Source organism: Megalopta genalis, unplaced genomic scaffold, assembly GCF_051020955.1.
Source record: "Megalopta genalis isolate 19385.01 unplaced genomic scaffold, iyMegGena1_principal scaffold0023, whole genome shotgun sequence".
In the NCBI taxonomy this organism is placed as follows: Eukaryota; Metazoa; Arthropoda; class Insecta; order Hymenoptera; family Halictidae; genus Megalopta; species Megalopta genalis.
In genome coordinates this window covers 2278062-2298084 of record NW_027476093.1, presented here as the reverse complement: position 1 = coordinate 2298084, position 20023 = coordinate 2278062, and the positions used below count along the sequence as shown (strand labels likewise).

General features: G+C 41.9%; 1 protein-coding gene across 7 annotated transcripts in view; it reads left to right on the top strand.

Moving 5' to 3' along the window:
* Aos1 (SUMO1 activating enzyme subunit 1) overlaps nucleotides 1-17055 on the top strand; it is a 32532-nt gene extending 15477 nt beyond the window's left edge. For 2 of the 7 annotated variants that reach the window (XR_013035183.1, XR_013035182.1), the window contains 3 exons: nucleotides 12548-12751; nucleotides 13497-15838; nucleotides 16883-17055. The gene's annotated coding sequence lies outside the window, so the exon portion shown is untranslated. The other 5 variants (XR_013035184.1, XR_013035180.1, XR_013035181.1 and 2 more) reach the window with 4 other exon arrangements.
* The last annotated feature ends 2968 nt before the right edge of the window (nucleotides 17056-20023 follow it).

The window sequence follows — 20023 nt, the reverse complement described above, 5'->3', positions numbered from 1 at the left end:
TTCCACTTACGGCAAACCTCGACCGTAGTGTTTTTTAACCCTTTGCAGTCGAAGCTGTTTTAATTCGAAATCAAAAACATGCTTTCTGATCCACAGTATTTCCATTTTATATGATTCAGTACGATTTATTCGTATGAAACTGAGCCTATTGGCACGTAGAGTACTTGCAATTTTAACAGTTTCTTTTTTACATGTGAACGAATTTGATGTTGTTACAATTATAATTACAATAAAAATAGTATATCAATTTTTAGTGGCGCCTCAAAGTCGTTACTCGAGTGCAAAGAGTTAATTATTTCCCCTGTTCCTCTTACTGACTTTTCAAAATACTTCCTGAGATGGTTCTAGCTTGTTACAATGTGTTTTTTTGAATTATTTCCCTTTTATTCGCTTTTCAAAAAACGTCCCGAGATGCTTCTAACTTGTTCTAAGGTATCTTTCGATTGCCACTGAAAACTACCCCAAAGTGAATTTAAATCGCCAACGATTGATCTTCTACGAGTTTTATTCGCAAAGCGGTCAATTAATCATTTGCACTCGAGTGGTGACCCCGTGACACCACTAAAATTGTTGTATCACGTTCCAAGGTAATTTTTATGGTGTTATAAAAGCATAGATACAAAAACTTATTAAAACTCTAATTATTGTATGAGTCACAAGACTAAATTTTATATGCATAAAATGCACTTTGTCATATAAAATGAAAATACCCAGGAAAATGAATTTAGATTTATAGTCGAAATGGCTTCGAGTGCAAAGGGTTAACATTTAGGCTAAGTCGAACAAGATCGACTAAATGATGAATTGCTTATGCAAAACCAGTAGTGTCCTGATACTTATATAGTGAGGGAGGATGTCTTTAAAAAAAAACACTTCATTTTAGTGTTATCTAGACATATAGTTATGACATGACTTCCCACTCCCAAAAATCCGGAAAACGAATTCCACTAGTCTCAGTGACTGGTCCAAAATTTTGCTGTACACCTAGGGGGACCAGTTACCGAGACTAGCGGGTTTGATTTCTGAAGAGATCTCAAAAATCCGGAAAATGAATTCTACTAGTCTCAGTAACTGGTCCAAAATTTTGAGATCATTTTCCAGATTTTTCGGATATGTCTGAAAATCAATCCTACTAGTCTCAGTAACTGGTCCTCCTAGGTCTACAGCAAAATTTTGGACCAGCTACTGAGACTAGTGGAATTCATTTTCCAGATTTTTGGGATATGTCTGGAAATCCATCCCACTAGTCTCAGTAACTGGTCCACTTAGGTGGGTAGCAAAATTTTGGACCAGTTACTGAGACTAGTAGGATGGATTTTCTGACAGATGTGGTTGCGAGTGTAGATCAATTTTTTGTAAACGTTCTGATTACTTTGGCTAAAAATATCGCTAAAATTAACTGTTTATTACAGTTTATTATTATTTCTAAGCCTGTCTCCTACACATTTGCTATGCAACTTAAAGTTTAAAGTTTCTGGTTTCTTTGTGGTGTCCTATCCCTATCCCCACTAAAATCCAGAGAAATCATCGATCGTCGTCACGCCAAGATCGTTCGAAAATAATTATCACCGGGATGGAAGGAAAGCAGTGTCTCCGAGAGGGAAAGGAAAACGAAGGGCGGCCCAAGAATTCGAAACCGAAACAATTTCTCGCAATCTCAACGATCTGTTTGCATAAAATGCTAATTCTTCTTGTCACGGTTGCGACCATCCTCGATATCAATGCTAATAGCGAAACGAATGTTATCGTTAACGTTATCGCGAAACCAATGTTCGATTATGCGCAAGCAAAAACCCTGATCGATCGCTCGTTTCGGTTCCGATATCGACCGCGGTTCTCCGAGGAATATACAGTATGTCTCTCTTACTGACGCTCGGATTGTCCACTAAAATGGATAATTTGGGAAGAGGAGATACGATTATTCGAGCCTCGTGGCTGATCTTTATAATTGTAAACAATTTATAACTATAAAAATAAACCGCAAGGCTCGAATAATCGTATCTCCTCTTCTCAAATTGTCCATCTTCGTAGACAATGTGAGCGTCAATTAGGGAGACATTACACTACTGTACAAAGAGAAAGGCGTCGAATGAAAGCCATGAACCAAGAGAATCCTTGCAGCAGGAAGCGAACCTTGTCGCAAATCGGTGGCAGAGGTCGGCGCAAGTTTCGTTAGTGATCCGCAATTGATTCGCCATTAAATTCATGGCGCCTTATAAGGAATTCATCGGTTAGTTCCAGGACGAAACTAGTCGCCGGCCATGAATACTTTGCCAGGGGGCCGCGCTCTGATATTCCAGACCCGATCGATTCCCGGTAGAAAGGCAAGAGAGCGTGCGTTGTCCGGGGCTGTTGACCCTCTCTCTCCTCTTCCTTTCTAGTTTGCTCTCTGCATAGGCGTAAATTATAATGCCGGGGCTTAGAGACCTACACTCTGACAAATTACAGGTTTGTTCTCCAGCCACCGGGACGCTCGTCGGAGATAGATTTCGTCGCTTCATCACCGTCCGCCCGGACGGCACTCGCTCGCGCGGCTATGCATATTAATTCAATTTCGGCCCCGCAACCCTCTGCATCGTTTGGGAAACGCTGCCCTCACACTCCCCCCCCCCTCCCCCACCCTCCTCGGCACCACCCGTCAACCCTTCTTTCGTCTTTTTTTTCGCGGCGATATTTGCACCGCGTTTCGGCTTATTCCCGAGTGTTCGAAACTTTTAGATTAATTACTCGAGGCATACGAACCCCCGCGGTTGCATTAACCTTGTCGCGAGCGCGGAGTCGTCGACCTTGAATCCTAATGGCGGGATTATGATATACGAATTAGTAATCGCGATCGTTGTTTAGATGGGGACATCGAATTATTATCATTAGCATGTGCTTCAGTGTATTGTTGTCTTAAGACTGTGAGTGGCACGTTTGTTATGTGCGACACGATGTTTTTAGGAGACTTGCGAATTAAACCTTGTTTGTTTCTCGAGGAAGGTCGCGACGAGACTGCTGGTAATTATTGTCCTTGCAGAGATAAATTTTAAGCAGTATAGTTATTTGTAATCGTGTAATTATACTGTTCAAATAGTATAATTATTTATAATCATACAATTATATTATTTCAATAGTATAATTATTTATAATATAGTGTAATTATACTATTTAAATAGTATAATTATTTATAACCGTGTAATTATATTGTTTAAATAGTATAATTATTTATAATCATGCAATTATATTATTTAAATAGTATAATTATTTATAATATAGTGTAATTATACTATTTAAATAGTATAATTATTTATAATCGTGCAATGATATTATTTAAATAGTATAATTATTTATAATATCGTGTAATTATACTATTTAAACAGTATAACTATTTATAATCGCGTAATTATATTATTTAATAGTATAATTAAATAAATAGTATTACAAAGGTAAAAATGGTGCATTTTGGAAGCAAAAAGAAAATAGAACTCCTGATCACAGTATCTATGAAAAAGATCGTAGCGCAAAGGGTTAAGTTAAATAATGTTAACATCCATGATGTTCAAGAGGATTGCAAAAGCAATTGCTTTGATCAATCTCGTTCCCTCTGCTCTTACATTACATCGAACAATTTGTTCCGATTCAAGCATTTTAATGGACACCGATGTACAAATACGATTGAAAAATCGGTTCCATCGAATAAAATTCCATCTCGTCGTCTCCTCAATAAAATCCACGAAGATCCCAAAGCAAAAAAAGAAAAAGAAAAGATCGCAATGTTTGCGGCTGATCTCCCGAGAAATCGGATTAGAAAGCTGGTTGGGTGTGCGTTTCCCATCGCGGCGACGATCCGACCCGTACACTTCTCTGTATACTTTGGAATTAACCGTTTCTCGCCGGTCGTCGAGCAGATCGTTGGATATTATTTGTCCGTCTCGAGGACGGGAAAGGGCAAACAACATCGAGTATCGATAGGCGAGGAGGACGAAATTATGGCTCGTACACGGGGGTTGCATTAGAGCCCTCGTAAGGCTGGCCAGCCGGCAGGAAACTCGACATATTTCTCCCCTGGTTATCGGCCACGGTGGAGGGCGGGGGGAGAGAGAGGAAGAGAGAGAGAGAGAGAGAGAGAGAGAGAGAGAGAGAGGAAAGGAGAAAAGAGAGGAGCAGAGCGGGAAGAAATCGGTAAACCGCGATCCAGAAAGCATTTCTCGACGTAACCTAAAATAATGCCCGACAGAATCGAACAAAAGCATGAAATATGGACTGCGCGGAGACGTCACGGGTCCCTTCGCCTGCTTGGTAACTTATGATACGTTTCCTCTCTCTCTCTCTCTCTCGCTCTCGCTCTCTCTCATCCCTTTCGCTCCTCGCTCTTTCCACACATGCGGAGGAAAACGCCGCAGCGCGCTCGCGACGACGTTCCCATTGTAATTTAACGGATGCGCCAGTCGTCGCAACCTCTTCTTTCCGTGGCTTTTTTCGCTCGCCCGACCCTGCGAATCGCTCGAGAGTTCTCTTTTCCGTGGAGTTTAAGGAGAACCGAACGGCTACGCGGCGAAACATGACAAATCCCTCTCCGCGGCAGAAGGATGGGACGGTTTAACGATTCGTCTCGACCGAAGCGGCCGCTTCTTCTGTTCCGAGCTGGATTTTTTTTCGAGAATTTGGACACGGGACACGGGAAGACCGTGTAATGAAGTTAATAAGAAGAGTTTGTTATAACGAGAATTCCCTGGGGCTGGGAATTTCTTTTAGGGGAGGGGGTGATGGAGGCCTGATGAAGTTTTGTTTAAGCCAGCCATTGTTCTGGTGGATTCAGCATTCTTTTGCTATTCTATTAACATGTAGACATCCAGCGAATTAACGAAATGTAATTGCTTGTAATTGGACGTAGGTTTGTGTTAAAATATCGTATTTTAGTTTCTCGAGTAACGTTTTCCTAATTGACGCTGTGCATTGCGCACAAAAATGGACGATTTGGGAAGAGGAGATGCGATTATTTGAGCATTGCATCACGTTTTTATAATCGTCGATAATTGGCAATTATAAAAATGAGGCGTGGATCTGGAATAATCGTTTCTCCTGTTCCCAAATTGTTCAGTTTTGTGGACAGTCTGAGTGTCAATTAGAGAGACTTAAGTATACAGTAATGTCTCCCTTACTGACGCTCAGATTGTCCACAAAACTGGGCCATTATTCGAGCCTTGCTGCTCGTTTTTTATAGTTGTTGACAATCGGTAATTATAAAAACGAGTCTCAAGGCTCGGAATAATAGTTTCTTCTGTTCCAAAATTGTCCAGTTTCGTGCACTAGCTGAGCGTCAATTAGAGAGACTCAAGTATACAGTAATGTCTCCCTTACTGACGCTCAGATTGTCCACAAAACTGGGTCATTATTCGAGCCTTGCTGCTCGTTTTTTATAATTGTTGACAATCGGTAATTATAAAAACGAATCGCAAAGCTTGGAATAATCGTATCTACCCTTCCCAAATTGTCCATTTTTGTCTTCAAGCTGAGCGTCAATTAGAGAGACTTAAGTATACGGTAATGTCTCCCTTACTGACGCTCAGATTGTCCACAAAACTGGATAATTTGGGAAGAGTAAACACTATTATTCGAGCCTTGCTGTTCGTTGTTATAGTTACTCTAGTAACTATAGTATCTACTCTTCTCAAATTGTCCATTTTTGTGGACAAGCTGAGCGTCAGTTAGGGAGACATTACTGTATTACTAATTGGATCTTGGGAAGCACGTACTTTCTCGGATGCCTGTATTTTATTTAAAAGTTGCAGGTTTTGAAAGAAAAAAATTTTTAAAAAGTGTCGTAGGACATTGACGGATAATGGGTTAGCAATAGTCTTCACAGATATAACATTTCTGTAGAACTTCAACGCATCCTCTTACGAAATACAATAATGTCTCCCTTACTGACGCTCAGATTGTCCACAGAAATGGACAATTTGGGAAGAGGAGATGCGATTAGTCGTGCTTTACGTTTTTATAGTCACGAATTGTCAACGATTATAAAAACAAGCTTCAAGGCATGTTTTTTTGTCCATTTTTGTGGGCGATTTAAGCATCAGTTAGAGAGACAATCTGGACGTCAATTAGGGAGACATTACTGTACATCATTGTGTACGAGCTGAGGGACAATTTGAGAGTATTTACTGTACCGCTTCCGACGTGACCTATTTCGAAGGCTACGAAATCAATACCGATGCATAAACAGGTACAGTAATGTCTCTCTAATTGACGCTTAGATTGTGCAGAAAAATGGGAACAATTTGGGAAGAAGAGATACGATTATTCGAGCCCTGCGGTTCGTCTTTACAGTTTCGAATTGTCAACAATTACAAAAACGTGCCGCAAGGCTGGAATAATCGTATCTCCTCTTCCCAAATTGTCCATTTTTGTGCACAATCTGGGCGTCAGTAAGGGAGATATTATTGTATAAGCAAAATTACTGATACCCGAATGGTAGAAATTCTTCGAGTATAACGCTATTAATCATAATTCCGCGTAACGACGATTTATTCGATACACGGAGCAATAAATTCAATATCTGCATTCTTCAGTACTCAAACGCAACGCGTGTAAAATCGTTTCGATAATCTAACCCCATCGCAGCGGTCCTTCCATTGTCCTCAATGGACTTCGACTTGAATTTGTCTTACACTCAAATTTCTCCATAAACCTCTATTCCAACTTCAGATCACGATTACATCGTCACACGATCGATTTTATTACCCGAAACATTATATCTCGTCGAATAATCTTGTGGTCGTTCAGTTCCGTCCGTATCCGTCGACGACCCTAAATCCTCGTCCTCCATATAGGCCAGGTATTTCAATTGTGTTATTCCGTGTACAAATTGCGCCACTTTCACCGCGCATCGGCGCGTAGCCGGCTTGCGGCGTTATAAATCAACGCGAGAGGATGCCGCGCATTTATCTCGTTCGGCGAACGCGGGGCCGCGTCCCGCGCGATTTTAACGACACCTCGTCGTGTTCGGAATCGTCGCTAAGGTCGGCCGCGTGTCATTCTTGTCGGCCGTTTAACAACGGTGATAAAACACGCTCGCGTCTCCTCCTCTCCGTCCCTCTTTCTCCTACCGGCGAAGGCTGCCCGTTACCGCCCGGCTTAGAAGAGCGTGGCTGGGCTCTTTAAAGTATTTTCGGCGATATAAGGGGTTGACTTATGGCCCGGTCGCGATTCTCCGCGTCCACCCCGTCCTCCCTCCTCCCCTCCCCCTCCGAAACACTCCCGGAAAACGACAGAGACGCGGTGATTCGACCGGAGGCGCGCGCAAAAAAGAAAAAAACAGACTGCTCGGCCGAGGCGGTGGTGCCGCGAGGGTGGCGCGGGGGTCGCGCATGGTGCCGTCTCGACCGGGACACGAGCGGGATATTGCATTGTGTTTTCTTTCGGGACAAATGATTTACCGTGTATCCCCTTATATTGCCGCGAGCTACTACAGCCCCGGCAAAAACACGTAAGGGGTTGCCGGGAGTCACCGGCGTGTGTAGTCGTCGAAAGAGAAAAGGGGGGTGGTTCGGGAGGGGGGGGGGACCGTACGATATGGCAGAAGAAGGAGGTATTACATATTTATGGGCTTCTGGTACGGGCACGGAAGCAAATTTCAAGGAAATCTTGGTCGGAAATAACGTTAGAGCCATTGGGACGTAAGGCCGCCGCTCCGCGCCGTTCCGCGCCGTTTTCGAGACGACGGATATCGACGTTTCCCGGGATATTATTTTCCGACGCGGCGCCGCGTTCTAGGATTTTTGCGCCGCGAGCAGAATTTTCGGCCGAGCTTTATTTCCCGTTGCCACCGGCTTTATTTCGGGCTACGTTTTCTCTCTCTCTCTCTCTCTCTCTCTCTCTCTTTTTCCTCGCCGCGACGCGACGCGGGGGATTACGCTGCGTCGTCGTGCGTCTTGATCATCTCGAGAATTGGTCTCTGCCAGGGCACATTCTCGTGAACGCGGTTCTCGCTATATAGCGAGCACTACTACGTGGCCACGGTTTCCGGGGAGGTTCTTTGTTCGACGAAGTTCCAAGTTCGTTTGCCGCCTTATGAAGTTGCCACGCTTCCCGTTTTTATTTGTTTCGAGGGAACCGCAATGAAAAGGAGCGCACTTTGAACATGGCTGAACGCGATGGAGACATCGGTTGCACGTACTACAGGATTATTGAACACATAAAGAATGCTTTCGTGTATTTTTCCTGCCAATTTACCTGCAATATTTTGCGTCCGGCGGGTTACAAATTCATTTTTTGATTACAGCGTTCCTGTGGCAAGCTTATGCACAGTAGGTTCTCTCTAATCGTCGCTCAGATTGTGCACAAGATTGACAATTTTGGAAGAGGAAATATGATTATTCGTGCCTTGGGGTTCGCTTTTTATAGTCGTCGATCGTCAACGACTGTAAAAACGGGCCGCGAAGCTCGAATAATCGTACCTGCTCTTCCGAAATTCTCCATTTTTGTTTCCAAGTTGAGGATCAATTAGGGAGAATTTTACTGTAATTGATAAATCTATGTCGCTCAACTGTTGAGATTGTTGCAAATTATTGTAATGAAGCGCACGCGTATGTTGTTATATTTAAATGCGAATATTGGAGCATCTCATTGGCAATTGAGAAGCTATTCTATTCGCGCTGGAAAATCTTTTCCTCCACAAACTGTTACAATAATGTCTCCCTTACTGACGCTCAGACTGTCCACTAAAATGGATAATTTGGAAGGCAAGATACGATTATTCGTGCCTTGCGGCTCGTTTTTATAATTGTGAACAATTTATAACTATAAAAAGCGAGCCACAAGGCTCCAATAATCGTATCTACTGTACCCGAATTGTCATTTTTGTGCGATGGAAGGAAAGCAGCGTCTCCGAGAGGAAAAGATTGATTTAAAAAAGAAACTTCATTTTAGTGTTATCTAGACATAAAGTTATGATATGACTTCCCACTCCCAAAAATCCGGAAAACGAATTCCACTATTCTCAGTGACTGGTCCAAAATTTTGAGATCATTTTCCAGATTTTTCGGATATGTCTGAAAATCAATCCTACTAGTCTCAGTAACTGGTCCTCCTGCAAAATTTTGGTCCAGTTACTGAGACTAGTAGGATGGATTTTCTGACAGATGTGGTTGCGAGTGTAGATCAATTTTTTGTAAACGTTCTGATTACTTTGGCTAAAAATATCGCTAAAATTAACTGTTTATTACAGTTTATTATTATTCTTAAGTCTGTTTCCTACACATTTGCTATAGAGAGACATTACTGTACTTATGTCACGCTTTTTACCTGCCTTCGTGGCGACAATAATTATCTGTTTCACATAAAAAAAATCTTGATTACATGTCGTTTAAATCCGATAAATTTCTAATTTATCTCTAACAATATTATCGTTTAAATTTCACCGGAACATATATTGCATAACTATGAAAAGCGTTGTTGAAATGTTAGCTCTGGTATCAAACATGTTAAAACATTCACGCAAGTTTCAACTTCGGTATCGAATTAAGTTAATAAAATAAAAGGTAACGTAAGCGACAATAAAACGGTGACTCTTATTAAAGTGGAACGAATATCGAATCCGAGTATCGAATCGAGGCACGGTGCATTACTCATGGGTACGCCAAATGAGAAGCCACCGGCGCTCGGTTACTCATTTCTGATCAAAGTCTGTTTTCCGTTTTCTAGAAAAGAAAATATAGAGCTCGCGACAATTACCGCTCCTTTGTTCCCGTCGCTTAAGAACGATCGCTTAAGAAAGCTGGCAGCCTCTGGCCGCCGCTGTTAATAGCATCGTGAACGTGAGATATCGGCGCGAGCCTCCGAATAACCGGAAGAAGTTAACCTCGATTCCGTACCGGCCGCCGGAACGCGGCGTCCGGCCGACTTCCGATTTGTTTCGGCTCTATTTTATGTGATCGTGAACCCGTGGGTCAGCAAACGACCCCGGAGGGGCTTTATTTCTGCTTCGGACGGCCGACGAATTATTGAATATTGAGCAGGGCCACTTCTTCAGGATCGCTGTCGGGGAGCGGAAAACAATGCGTCGACCAGCATCGTGAATGTAATTTCCGGAATCTATATACCTCCCCGTATCTCATCTCGGTCGGAATACCGTGGAACGCGCCATTTCCACCCGCTGCGAGACAAATTTTTATGAGAGGAATATGCCGCGATGCTGGTACGAAGACGCACGGTGATTGGGTGAAGTTTGGGGTGGGAAGTCAAATTGATGGTGTCGGAGGACGTTCGTCCTTTCAACTGGTTTCTGTCCCGTTAATTCACATTGTTGCATATGTCGCGTGAAAAATCAGAAAACGAGAGAAAACTGTTCGCCTTAAAAGTGCAATCAACGCTCGAAAGACGATGCCAGGGTCCAATTGAACCCTGAATATAAATATTATTTGATTTCCTAGTCTCTGAGGATTAATTAAAATTCGAACACGTTTCATTAAGGTCTAAAGAAAAAATTACCACGTATCAATGGGATTGCTTACACCCCAAAAAATATGTTTCTCTCGAAAAGGTGCGCCGTTCGAACGTTGAAATTAAGAAAGATAAGGCGGAGTAAATAATTTGATTTTTGAATTCTGCCACTGGAACCCTGAATATAAATATTATTTGATTTCCTAGTCTCTGAGGATTAATTAAAATTCGTACATGTTCCATTAAGATCTATAGAAAAAATTACCATGTAACAATAGGGTTGCTTACACCCCTAAAAAATATATTTTTCTCGAAAAGGTGCGCCGTTCGAACGTTAAAATCAAGAAAGACGAGATGAAGTAAATAATTTGATTTTCGGATTCCGCCATTGAGATTCAATTTGCTGCTAGTCGTCGTTCGCGCTTCGCGTTGGTCTTACGTTATCCTGATCCACGGTTTACGACATTACGCGGCGCAGAAAATGACCGAATCAGCGTGAAAGCCTCTCGAAGCTCTATAGGGAGGAAGATAACAGCCGCGTCACGAAGCGGAGCCGCGAGCATAAAACCGAAGCCGGAATAGCCGGAACGAGCCGCGGTAATAATTAACGAAGATGTTTTATTAAACGGAACGCGTGTGGCTGGTCGCGTAAATTCGCGACGCGGTAATATGGCCCGCGACTGTATCCCGAGCGGGATACGCGAGTTCTGATTTCCGGGTTAAGTAAGAGCATCGTAAAATGTTTTTAAACCCGCCTTGTCGCCCGTGTCCCGCAGGTAATTATTGTCTCCTTTTTTTTTTATCTCGCCCGTTTCCCGTCTTTTCGCGAGCGAGCCCGGGGATCCGCTTTGACCGTCCACGCTCCTAATGAATAATCTAACGCGGCGACTCCTTTCACGAGACCGTAAACCGCGCGTGGACATGCTGCTGTAACCAGAGTTAAAAGCTTGCTTGTTGGACAGCCTTTTTCAATTTTCATGCCGCAAGTTGCCGTGTGGAAACGCACTCTGTAACAAGTATTCTTCGCTGGAAGGGAACTTGATCTGATCGATGCGAGAATTGGATGATGAAAAATTGTTTAAAAATTTTGGGCGTATCGCGTATGTTGCCGAAGAAAATTGTTCTATTTATTGCTAAAGATTACTGTGATTAGTATACATGTGTTGGTCGAAATGACTAGTTTCAGCTTGGAGACAAGCATCGTATTAATTAGCTTGGTAATTAAGCTCTGGTAATTAAATGACAGACGTATAATGTCAATTGAGCACTTCTTTTGTCATTAATATAATAATGCTTATGTATATATAAGCAATAATGCTTGGCATATTATTGATATAATATGCTTAATAAGCAATAATGCTTGGCATATTATTGATACAATATGCTTAATAAGCAATAATGCTTGGCATATTATTGATACAATATGCTTAATAAGCAATAATGCTTGGCATATTATTGATACAATATGCTTAATAAGTAATAATGCTTAACATATTACTGATATAATATTATTGATATAATATGCTTAATAAGCAATAATGCTTAGCATATTATTGATATAATATTATTGATATAATATGCTTAATAAGCAATAATGCTTAGTATATTATTGATATAATATGCTTAATAAGCAATAATGCTTAGCATATTATTGATATACTATGCTTAGTAAGCAATATTGCTTAGCATATTATTGATATAATATGCTTAATAAGCCATAATGCTTAACATATTACTGATATAATATTATTGATATAATATGCTTAATAAGCAATAATGCTTAGCATATTATTGATACAATATGCTTAATAAACAACAATGCTTATCTCCAAGCTAGAGGTAGTTATTTTGAACAACATACGTAATAATTACAGTCATCTCTGGTAATAAATACAATTTTCAAGCCTACATTACTAGCACATTACATTACTACAACTTTAGTAACAAATATTTCTTGACGGAAGCATATGCGAGCACACACAGTGGCCCACAAAAGTATTCTTACACCTTTTAAAGGTAAAAGGTATTTTCACACAAAAGTATTTTTACACCCTTTAAATTCTTACACCGCATTAACTTGTTTTTCAAAACTGAACTAAGTCATTTGAATTTCTTTTAGATGACACAGAGGGACTAGTCTATGTACTTGACTCCTCCTCCCAAATTGACCATTTTTGCGAGGAATCTGAGCGTCAATTGGGGAGTACTTCGCAGTACTTCACAGAGGAAAAAGTCATCGCATAAAAATTTCTACATCATCGTCCTCCTCACTTCAATCCTGGACCCACCACGATGCTCTCGCGTCCTCTACAAGTTTCTCGAGGTACATACGAAGATTGCAACCCGGTCTCGAGGAGGACCAGCGATCTCGTCGTGAGTCGCGAGCCAGCCGGCGCGGCGTCTGAATTATTTAGTTAATTTCCGGTAAACTGAAACTCCCGTTGTCGGTAAAGCCGCGGCTGAACGCCCGCTAGCTTTCTGCGAGAGCCTTGGGTGGTGTCGAGAAGAAGAGACGTTCAGCCCCGCGGAACGTATAGACAAGCAAGCGCGGGGAAACAGAAGCGGCGGGGGGGATGACGCGGGGTGGAAAGGGAGGAGAATAGAGAGGACAGGGCGAGCGAGACCGGCAGAGCGAGAGAAGAGGCACAGCCAGTTAGCACGGTAGCGGATCAGACCTAAGTACGTACTTAGTAGACCCGAAGCACAGCCGGAGGCGTCTTAATCACGTAATTGCTCGCGAAATCCCGTGGCAGTGTATCCAGCCAGCCGGTCTACCCCCACCCCCGACGACGACGCCCACGGAAACCGAAACCCGAGCCCCCTTTCGAGCCCGTGCCAGGCCTGCATCCACCGGAGAGAGCAGGAGAGAGAGAGAGAGAGAGAGAGAGAGAGAGAGAGAAACACACACAGTCGGTCGAACTACAAAGTGAACGCAAACTGCTCCGGGCTCGATATCTTCTTACTTATTCATCCGTCGTTTCGCCTTGGCAATCGAAAATTACTCGGTCGCCCGGATGAAACGACACGGAAGCATCGCGCAGAGACAACCCACCCCTTCTCTGCTTCAGGAGACCGGGTTTTCTCCCGGTGGTGCTCTTCCCGAGCCACGAATCTAATTCCAACGACTACCAGCACCGTTCCGGGAGAGACGAGGCATCGCCTGTTTGCGGATCGTGTTTTAAACGCTGCGACTGAATTAAGGAGTTGGACGCACCACCCTCCACCCTCGGGACCGCGATGCTTAAATCGCTAACCGGGTTACTTAGCGGAATAGAAAACAGGAGAAGCATGTGTGAGCGTTTCGTAAGGAGTCGCTCGTATTCGGGGTAGTGTTTTTGTACTTTTTCGAAGAGCGAGTGGTAAGTCAATTTCTTTTTATTTATTTATCGAGCTATGAAACCCCCTTCGGGGTTCTTAGCAATATATTTTGTAATATGTTATTGCAAAATTGCTGTTACATATACGATATATTGTACAATATTATTATGTCCCAAAATTATGGTATTTCCGGGGAATAAGAGGTTCCTGAGATCATTCGAAGCAACTTTTTCCTTGGCGAAAATATTCTACGAGGCTTCGTTCGCGCGAGTTATTAACGAAAAACAGTGACCAATGAGAGGCGAGCTCGATTGGCGCGAGGCAGCCGAGTCGGCGAGTCATCGACGCCCAGATCCGCTGATTGGCTCGGCTACCTAGCGCCAGCCGAGCTCGCCTCTCATTGGTCAGACGTCTTTCGTTAATAACTCGTGAACGATGCCTCGTAGAACATTTTTGTAAAGGAAAAAGTTGCTACAAATGACCCCAGGAACTCCTTATTTCCCGGAAATAACATAATGTTAGGACACCCTGTACATTACTTTGGATACGTGGAACTTATCAGATATTGTAGCTAACGTTTAAGGATGCATGTCGTGCTTTTTAAGGAATTAAACAATTTTAAACAGTAATTGAATGTATGGTTTGCATAAAAAGGCATCTATTAGCAATAACGCTTTGCTAATGTTGTAAATGTAAAGTAAATGTTGCTTATATTGGCAGATTATTTTGTGCGCAATGATTCAATACAGAGAATAGTCCGAGAGCTTGTAATTGTATTTTTAAATTTTTAACAATTTTAATGTCAACTTCACTTTTAATTTTAATCAATATAAAAAGAGATCCGTGGATATTTATATGCTATATATTGGGAAAAGCAGATAAGACCTAAATTCATATTTCGCATCACAGTGTTAAATAAACGAACACAGCCCAGTGAATGAACATTTCGCATTACACACTTAGAGTGTTCGTTCATTTGTAGTGAAACGGGCCACTTACGATGGAGGATAAAATAACGATTAATTCAACAAACATATAGCTTAAGTGTTCATCCACTTACTAATTCCCATTTACGATGGTTTTTGATAAAATTTTAATTTCAGTTTCTAATTAACCGCCTTTAAATTACAGAATCGTCAAATTATCACAATAATTCGAATAAAAAGTATTGCACACACAATTTCCATTGTTTTGTGACGCATTAAAAAAAGAGAGCAACGTGTGTCCCCGCGTGTTTATCGTTGTACAACGAACGGTCGAGCGACTGCGGAAATATTTGACGCGGGACCGCGGTTGCCGCGCGTTCTAACGCCGTCGCCGGAAGAATAGGGATTAAGCGTTTAATAAAAAGCCGTGGCATAATCTCAGCGGCGAAACCGTCGGGAGGACAGATAACTATAAAGCGTCGAGTAGAGCGCAGCGAAGGAATCACTATTCCGCTCCCTTTCCGGCGACGATTTCGACGCGTCGAACCACTCCAAGTGCCTAAGGGGTATATGACGCGTGGCATGGTGTGAACGAGGCCTCATTTGAATCCGAATGGAGACGATTTTCGCAGAAGAGGTTGTCAGTGAAATGGCAGGCCGAAGCCGTAGCATGAGGCGGCGAACGAGAAGAACGAGATGGACAGAGAACGAAGAGAGAGAGAGAGAAAGAGAGAGAGGAGAAACGGTTCGCACCACTTTCTGGCGTAACGACGATGCCAGCAATATGTCAACGACAGATATTCCAGCCAGTATTCCAGAGAGTGCGAACTATCGACCGGAAGCTCATGTATTTCCGTTTCTATATTGCATCGGGCTCACTTGAATTCCCTTTCAGACGACCGGCCCTTTCCGACCCCTCTTCTTTCGCCTCGCCCATCCACGGAAACGCTGATTCCGTCATTTATAAGCGACGCTTCCAAACGGTCCAGAGAGAGAGAGAGAGAGAGAGAGAGAGAGAAAGAAAGAGAGAGAGAGAAAGAAAGAGAGAGAGAGAAAGAAAGAGAGAGAGAGAGAGAGAGAGAGGACAGTTAAGGTTCCGGATTTCGTTCGCCATGAAAAATCCTGACGGGACATCGACGCCTCTTCATTTCACTACACTTGCACCGGTAATGGAACTTTTACCTTGACGTAACCTTGACACTGAATCCACCGAGCACTATAGGTGCTGTCATTTGTGCTGTCTTGAAATTTCTTGAGATTTTTATTACAAGTTTAACACTAGATATACCAAGTCGGTCGAGATGATTTCACAATTTTTGTTTTGAAGTTGCTGAAATTGTGAAGACCCTTTTGTAAAGAATTATTGAAATAAGAAGAATTATTGGCGTAACCTTGGCACTGAATCTACCGAGTACTATAGGTGCTGTCATTTGTGCTGTCTTGAAATTTCTTGAGATTTTTATTACAAGTTTAACACTAGATCTACCAAATCGGTCGAAATGATTTCACAATTTTTGATTTAAAGTTGCTGAAATTGTGAAGACTCTTTTGTAAAGAATTATTGAATCGATCTCTTAATCCAAGGAAACATTATAATGAAAATGACGATAAGTCCGCATGGATAAATTTATAGAGCTCAAAGCTCTAGTTATAGAGCAGCGCATGTTACAGTAATGTCTCTCTAATTGACGTTCAGATTTTGCACAAAAATGGACAATTTTGGAAGTGGAGATACGATTATTCGAGCCTCGCGTTCGTCTTTATAGTTACGAATTGTCAACAACTATAAAAAATCTAGCTGCAAGGCTCGAATAATCATATCTCCTTTTCCCAAATTATTCATTTTTGTGCACAATCTGGGCGTCAGTTAGGGAGACATTACTGTAGTTAGTTTTAGAACTCGGTAGGTTTAGTATTTAGTATTTTTAGTATTAGTACTATTTTTTAATAATTCTCAATGCAAGGGGTTTGTAATCTTTGTAATTGTGTTAGTTAATTATTGCATCATAATAAGCACTATACTGAGTAGTACAGTTGATACATTACAGTCTAACTTGTATATTTAATATGGTCACACAGCATACTTAATTATTTAATATAATAAATATCTTCCTAACACAGGGCAGAAACCTTCGGTAAAAGAAATGTAGACGTTAAGTTGTAGACATTTATCTGTTACATTCAAACTATAAGCATTGTCTGTGTTTCAGGTCTGGTGCATTTTTCAGAAGGGAGCAGCTTTTAAAAAGATTTGATAAGATTTATACAAAATACCTTTAATAAGCTTCAATATAAGCAACCTTTAATAGTATCATTATGTATTTTCTTTTCAATCTATTGGGCTTAACGAAAATAAACGAACATTTGTTTTAGTTTGTTGCAATCGAGATGGAAAACATTTATTTTTCATGAAGCTGCGAAACTTAATAAATAAATCAGTATTGTATCGTGTTAACATTAGATTTACGGAGCATAAAAAACAGCTGTTTCATACTACTTCATTAAAGTAACAATAAGACGTTTATTCAGATTTTCAACGAATATTTTTGTAACATTTGCCGGACAGTGAATAAATAATATTGAATAGTGAATAAAATAGTGAATAAATAACTGATAAATGTATCTTCACGATACGAACAATCGTAAATGAAAAAATCACACAGTGACTCATCAACTTGACGAGTACCATAATGAAAATACAATTTACTGATATAGTAATGTCTCCCTAATTGACACTCAAATTGTGCAGAAAAATGGACAATTTGGGAGAAGGAGATACGATTATTCAAGCCTTGCAGCTTGCTTTTATAGTTGTTGACAATTCGTGACTATAAAAATGAACCGCAAGGATCGAATAATCGTCTCTCCACTTCCTAAATTGTCTATTTTTTTTAGGACAAACTGAGCGTCAATTAGAGAGTCATTACTGTACATGAAATTAGTACAGTAATGTCTCCCATACTGACGCTCAGATTGTCCACTAAATTGGACAATTTAGGAAGAGGAGATACGATTATTCGAGCCTTGCGGCTCGTTCTTATAATTGTGGATAATTTATAACTATAAAAATGAACCGCAAGGATCGAATAATCGTCTCTCTTCTCCCTAAATTGTCCATTTTTGTGGACAATCTGAGCGTCAATTAGAGAGACATTACTGCAGTCTTCTAGAAGGACTTAAGATGCGTCCGTGTGTTAATTGAACTTCGCTTCACAGCGTCAGGAATAAATTGTTCGAAGCGGAATAACACAGAAGCACCCAGAGAGGGAGAGAGAGAGAGAGAGAGAGAGAGAGAGAGGGAGAGAGAAACAGTCATAATATCATCAAGAAATATGTTTATTTCATAAGCCAGGGTTCAAAAGGACTCGGCTTCCCCGGAGCCAGGGTGGAGGACATTCAATGCCTATCGACGTCTCCATCAAAGGTACAAAGGACCCTCGATACTCTTGAAATCCGGCGGAAACTAGTCTGCAGGGTGTTTCGTTTCATCGGGTTACATTATCGTTCCGCCTCGGGCAAGGACGCGCGGATTAAGTCGCGCAGGAGTTCCTTGAAGAAAAGCAACAGCTCGAAGGCGCTCTCCGAATGTCGCTGTTCGACTATTAGCACTCCGGCTAGCTAGCCCGTCTCGCTGGGGTTATTATCCTGCCGATTTCATAACATCCTTCGAGCCGACGACGGCTCCTTCGGCTCCCCCCTACCCTCTCCTTCCGGGACACCAAGTCGACACTCGCACTCCATTAAAGTAATGAAGACACCGAGAGGACGATTCTCTCGCCGTCGCGTGACGCTTCGGGGTCCAAAGGGTTTCCTTCCAAGGAATTTATTCCGCGTCGGGGGGTTGTTAAACTGAAAACAAACCTCTCCCCCGGACCGAGCCCCGGCCGCCCCTTTCTCATTTTCCGTGACTCGCGTCTTCGCCTTATCCTCGGCCGTTCGTCGTGGTCGTATCGTCTAGGTCGTAGCCGAGGCACAGCCTCCTCGTCACGGTGCCGAGGACTTTATCGTTTCGCCTGCTTTGCATCCCGGACATTAAGCCGCGCGGACGACCGGGGCATTATTCTTAAACTGCCTCGCTCGCGGCTCTTCCAGTTCCCCGATTACCCTCTAATTCTAATTTCGCGTTATCCGCGACTCCGGTGCCCGGCCTCCGCTTCTTTCCGCGCTTCCATAAAAACGCGGGACGCGGGGCTCTCTCGACCCTGCTAATTCCTTCCGACGGGAACCAGGAGACGCCGTCGCGGAACATTTGACAGCAATCCTGCGGAGTGGCGATGTAAAACGTCGTGTTTATCGACGGGTTGTTCGGCGGATGTCTTGACGCGGGATACGCTTATTAACACCGCGTATTATTTCGTAAGCCAGGCTTATTGTAAGACCGCGGCGTGCTTTGAACAACTTCTGGTTACATTTTTTAGTACAGAATTGCCTTCGGAAGCTTACTGATTTGTGGCTCTGTCTCTCTTTATCCAAACATCTTCATTTTTCGATTGTTCGGGCTCGCTTGATTTTTTTATATTTAGTTACATGGATTCACGTTCGCGCTTAATAATCTCGTCGTCGCTGTCACTATTTCGGGAACAGCGTTCAAAATTTTCGAAGTACAGTAATGTCTCCGTTGTTGACGCTTAGATTGCGCACGAAAATGGACAATTTGGGAAGAGGAGATGCGATTATTCGAGCTTTACGGTTTGTTTTTATAGTCACGAATTGTCAACGATTATAAAAACGAGCTGCAAGGCTCGAATAATCGGAGCAATAATCGTGCGCAATCTGGGCGTCAGTAAGGGAGACATTATTGTAGTCACCATCAGAATCGGTAATAGAATTGCAGTCGTTATCGCTCGATATATCGGACAAATTATTAGTCGATTGATGACCGAACGGGGAAATCACCCGCTTCTAAGTTCTAAAAATTAAAAATGATTACTCAATTTTATTAAGATTTTATTAAGAGGTACGAATGTTGAAGAAGTAATTCATGTTACGTATGGCATATAGGTTTGTTGTACCACGAGGCTCGATTTAATATAAAATGGAAATACTATAAGTCAGAGAAATTATTTTTCATTTACAGTTAAAATGACTTCGAGTGCAAAGGGTTAAATACTTCCATTTTATGAAATTTTTTAGGTTTCTCGCGCGGTCGCTAGAGTGTCAATAGGAAATTACAAATTATCTTTGACAATTGTAACAAAAATCTGTCAATTTTATTCCTTTTTTCAATAATTTCACGAGTCAGAAATGATAGAAAAATCTCTTAAAATTCTTTCAATAATTTCATTGCTTTAAAATTCGCTTAACTATTTTTATTATAAAATCCCCAGTCTGCTGGTCACTTATGGCAACAA